Source organism: Camellia sinensis, chromosome 11 (genome assembly GCF_055761805.1).
Source record: "Camellia sinensis isolate YWXY chromosome 11, ASM5576180v1, whole genome shotgun sequence".
NCBI classification, from domain to species: domain Eukaryota; kingdom Viridiplantae; phylum Streptophyta; class Magnoliopsida; order Ericales; family Theaceae; genus Camellia; species Camellia sinensis.
The window spans coordinates 38,654,167-38,660,189 of NC_138971.1; positions in this window are offsets into that span (position 1 = coordinate 38,654,167).

The window sequence follows — 6,023 nt, forward strand, 5'->3', positions numbered from 1 at the left end:
CATACATGTGATTACGAGATCTTGTTAGCCACTTCATTGTGGTGATATGTGTTTAATCAGTATCCAGAACCGATTACTTTAGTCGGAAGATGTTATGTGATGTGTTTTATGGGATGTACCATTACTATGTTCAGATACGAGAATGATTATGTTATGATCTGTTTTACGCTTATGAAATGTTCGGATTTTGTTCACTAACCTCTTTATCTTAATGTTAATCACTGGGCTTTAGCTCACTGCGTGTATATATATGTATAGGTGAGCATTCTGGGGATCGAGCTTGAAGGCTTTGTCTGGACTTGTGTCCTGTTGTCAGCTAACCATTGCGCCTTACATGGAGGTTCCTGAAATGTCCTATGTTAAAGTTCTGCTGCTTCTGTATATGAGAGTTCTTAGTTTTGTTGGTTGTACTTGTGATGTTATTGCTAACTGTGTGGGTATAATGAGAAAATGATTTTTGGCTATGTATATAAAGTTTTAAATATTTTGTTTCATGTAAGTCTACACAGCTCATTGGACAGCTATATTTATGTATTTGCTTCCGTTAGCCCCTTAATTTTGTTAATCAATTCAGAGGCCTTCGGTAATCTAAGGATTACTGGGCGGTTACGATGCTAAACCTATAGGGGCGGGTTTAGGTTGTGACAGTTATATAATTATAAAAGGTAAATTACATGTACACCGCTTGAGGTTTACCTTTAATACAATTTCTCCCTTGACGTTTTAGAAATTACATTCCCCTCATTGAAGTATTTAATTACATTACAATTTACAAGTATTTAACTACATTACAATTTACCCCTTCTATCAACAAACTGTGAAAGTCAACTAATGCATTTTGCTGGCATCATCAATTATTTTTTTAAAATAACAATTTTACCCTTTTGAAGATTAAAAAAAAGAAAATCTCTTTCAGAATCTCTTTCTTTTCTCATAATACCTTATGTGGGGATATCTTTTTAGGCTGCCCACAGGGCTGAGGTGATTATCCGAAATGCCACGTGTATGAGTCGTGTTACCGAGGTTGTTATGATATTGTCGAGATATGGTGCGGTAATACCGGAATCTGAGATTGTCAGACAGATGACAAGAGTCCTAGGTAAGTTTAGGCTCTATATTTGGATAAAGATGATGCTCTTAAGAGGGATCATTCTTATATGGCTGAGAGTTCGAGATAAGTGTTATGCTTGAGTCCTATGAAGTGATACTTCTAGGAGACGAGAGCACTATTGACTATAAAAGTAAGATACCTCCGTGGGTTTAAGGTATACTTTTATTTGTGAGTTAAGTACTTGTGTTGATATCTTGTGAGATAAGTTACTGACTTGATCGTCGGAGTGCCCCAGATAGACAAGCCATTGCAGTATTTCTTACTCTCTTATGTGCAGGTGTTTAGTTTAATCTATTCTGCCGTGTGCTCTCTAACTAAGTTCTTTAGATTTCGACAGAGAGATACGTTTGGTTGTGAGGTCAGAAATCAACACCCGTATTATGTATTGCACAACACACTTTCAGATTGAACAACATTAAAAATGGAAAAGGCAGGCGAGAGAGAAAAAGAAAGAAATGAGAGGTCAACAATGAGACCCCACCGTCGGAGCTTGTAAGTGAAGGAAATGAAGCTTAAGTGACGAACTTGCTAGGCAAACCAAAATGATGAAATGATCACCGGATAGATTAAAATAGTGAGATGAAGGACTTTAGGACATATTGAAATGGTAAGATGAGGGACTTCGAGCAGATTGAAACGATGATATGATGGATTTCAAGATGTGGTTGTCTTTCTTGTTATAGCAGGAGACGTCTACGAGCTTGTAGATGACGACAACGGAGGTGTTGAGAGGGGGGGAGGGAAAGCTCTTTATGTAGAGTATTTACTTATCAATTGTGTTATTTTGCTTTGATTTTTTCTTCTGTTTGTGAAAGTTTGGTGGTTGACTTCGAGGCGTTCCTATTTTATTGTATGGGTTTTGATTTTGGTGGTCAGTGGTTTTGGTAGTTATAGTTGATCAAGGAAGTTAAGGTCCCATTTGTTTGGCCGCATGAGCGGTTGGACTGGAGTAGAATGGTTATCGATCCCACTCACAGCATGTTTGGTAATGATTTTGAAAGAGTTGATAGTGTGAGCGGCTTACTAATCCCCCTTAGTAAAGGGATTAGCTTAGCTGGGAAAAGCGTGGGATTAGGAAAGTAGTGAGGGGATTGGGTTTACCAGGTCGTCTACCCAGACATCCTCCCGGACGACCAGTTGACCGGAACAATTTTTTTTTTTTAGGCTAATTACATCCTATTAAAAGAACATTTTATATTTGTTTTTATATATTTTTTAATATATAAATTATTTTTTTTAGATTTTTTTAAAAAATAATTTAACAATCCCATCACTAACCATCTTCAACACTATATTATTCAAACAAACACACTTTCACCTAATTTCCTCACTAACAATCCATACAGTAACAATCTCTTCACTAACCGTCCCCTTACTAATAATCTCATATAATCTAATCTGCCAAACAAACGTGGCCTAAAGGTAACTAATTTGCATGCATATATATATATATATATTGATGAACTACTTTGAAAGATGTATGCATTTTACATATTTTATTAATTGCTTTAAAAAACTAATTGATTGTTGAATTTGTGTTGTAATGATTTTGTTTTTGTTTTTGTTTTTTCCCCTTGAATCAGTGAGGTTGTAATGGTTATGCTTGTTTGATTATTGGTAGTCTAGTAATGATGATTCTTGAATTATTACTGGTGCATTAATGGGGTTGTAGCGATGCTTGAATTATTATTGTTAACCTATAGTATTAGTTACTTATAATTATATACACAAAGTGACAGATGGAGAACTAGTATGAAAGTGAAGATAGGGGGGCGATGTAATGATGGGTTGCTCTTTTTGTTTAGTTATGGAACCTAAGTTTCCTGTCCCTTCTTGCACTATTGTTGCTCGTGATTGTCTGAACTTATTTCTCGATGAAAAGCAAAAATTAAAAAAAGTTCTAAGGAAGCAACGAGTATGCCTAACCACTGACATTTGGACATCAATTCAAAATTTAAATTATATATGTGTCATCGGTCATTGGATTGATAATGATTGGAACTTGCACAAAAGAATTCTTAGTTTTTGTATAGTTTCTAATCATAAGGGTGAGACAATTGGCAAACAATTAGATAAATGCTTGCAAGACTGGGGGATTGATAAGATTTTCACTATTACAATTGATAATGTAAGCTCTAATGATGGTGCTATTGCATTTTTGAAGAGAAGAACCAAAGATTGGCCTTCCACTATCTTAGCAAATGAGTTTTTGTATATGAGATGCTGTGCACACATAGTGAATTTAATTGTTTGTGATGGTTTAAAAGAACAAAATCACTCAATTGCCAAGATTCAAAAAGCTGTGAAATATGTAAAGTCATCTCCAGCTAGACTACAAACTTTTAAAAATTGTGTGGAGTATAAAAAGATTACTTGTAAAAGTTTGCTATGCATTGATGTTCCAACAAGGCGAAATTCCACCTATTTGATGTTGGAGGTAGTCGAGAAATTCCCAAAAGCTTTTAAGTGTTTAAAAGAGGAAGACCCATGATTCAAGTTATTTTTCATGGAGAATGATGATGAAAATGAGAATGCAAATGACAATGATGGTGGAAGAGGCAAAGGGAAAGGAAAAAGATTCATTTCATATCCTAAAGAAGAAGATTGGGAGGTAGCTAGAGTTTTTGTGAAATTTTTAAGACTTTTTTATCATGTGACTTTGCAACTTTTAGGATCTTTGCATGTGACATCTAATGTTTTTTTTTCATCAACTTGGATCGGTGCAATCTAAATTAGTTCAATTGAGTAAAAGTGGAGATGCAGTGTTAAGTACCATGGTTGATAAGATGAAATTGAAATACGACAAATATTGGGAGAATCTTGATAATATCAATTTCTTGTTATATGCTGCCGTTGTGTTAGACCCTCGCTACAAGTTGACATATCTTAAGTTTTTATTCAATAAAGTGAATGAAAATGACAAGGTAGAAATTTTAGTGGCGAGGGTGAAGGAAACATTGGAACGCTTGTTTGATCATTATGTTGAAAAGAATAATATTGGTAATGTTGCACCTTCATTTGCAAGTAGAGCTCCTTTAGTGATGGAAGTTGATGAAGATGAAGAGGAAGATTCCATGACACTCTTTGTCTCTCAATATATTAACCATTTAGAGTCGGAAAAAAAGTGTGGAGAACAAATCAGAGTTGGAAAAATATTTGGTTGATGATTGTGTAGGCCCAAGAGTTCCAAACTTTGATATTTTGAATTGGTGGAAAGTTAATGGCTATAAGTATAGGGTTCTTTCTCTAATAGCAAGAGATGTGTTGGCTGTCCCAGTTTCTATAGTGGCCTCTGAGTCAGCTTTTAGTACTAGTGGACATGTGCTTGATCCATTTAGGAGTTCTTTGAAGCCGAAGATGGTGGAGGCTCTAATTTGTATACAAAATTGGTTACAGTCTTCATCAATTCTAATCAATCTTAGAGAATGTATGGATGATGTTGAACAATATAAAGAAATTAAGTCAAGTAACTTTTTTGATTTGTGTTTATTTTAAATTAATTATTCAATATTAATTTAAGCTTTTATCTAATTTTGAATAACATTAAAAGTATTTTTTATTTTTCAGAATTTTTTACATTATCTATTACACAAGAAGCAACTATTGTTGAGGACTAATTTGTCTCCAAGTTAGTTTGGTTTTAAAGTTCTTGAGGTTATACTTCATTCTCACTCTTGAATATTATTTGTTGTATTGGTTATTTTTTTATTTTTTATAATGATTTTGATGATAGTTTTTTGTTATTTATTTATGTTTTCTTTGCTTATGTCTACAGATTAATGAAGTGTTTGGAGTTTGGTTGAAACAATTCTGAAGGATGGACGTTATTATGGAGTTTGATGAGTAGATTAACTTTTTGAACTTTTGGATTGTTTGTGAACTTTGATTAACTTTTGAACTTTTATAGAACTACATTGGATGTTGGACTTAGATGATTAACTTTTTGAACTTTTGAATTGTTTGTAAACTTTTATTAACTTTTGAACATTTTTTACAACTATGTTAGATGTTGGATTTTGGAGGCTCTCCAACAGGTTCCTCAATGTTGGATGATGTTATGTTTTTTAGTATTTATTGGCTTGTTAAATTGTTATTGTATAATTTGTTTGGATTGTTGGATTTTTAGTTTACTAGTTTGTTAATATTTAATGTTATATTAGATGAATATTTTAATTTTGACTATTTCAGTTAATTTATAAATTAGATATTTTTACTCTTTGATTCTAGTTTTGTAATTTGAATTATATTTTGTTATAAACTGCCAATCCGCCCGAATCGCCAAGGCAAATCAGACATTATTTGGCAATTGAACCGCTGATTTTTGGTAAGAAAATTGACAAATTCTAATGACATTTTTATCAATCCGCCACCCGCCATGCAGTTTCTATTTTTCTTTTAAACCTCAACGACCTGCCCTGCACACACCTCTAATGGTGGGTAGTGTTACAAGATATTTGATATTTGTATTAGTGAAGGAATGCCGTTGATTGGAAAGAGGAAAAAAAATGAGGGCATGATCGTAATTTTAATCTTGTATTGTAGGATTAATTAGGTACTTTTACTTTTTCTGTTAGGTTTGTTAAAAGGCAAACTCTGATTGAGGGTTCAGTATAATTTTCAAAATGTAAGAGGATAATTTATGTTATTTATAAATTTTAAGGGGTGTGGATATTATTTATCCAATTATAAACTCCCAAATATAATTTTTAAAATTATATGAGATAGGTGGTAACGTAGTTAATCAATTTATTCCTTCCACCATACACGATAGAGGCTAAACTTTACTGATATATATTTATTATTTAAGTAATATTAGGATATTAAAATTGCTATCAAATATTTTATTAAATATCTTACATGATATGAGTCCACATAAGTATAGAGTCCACTTTCACATTTAAATTTTGTTTGA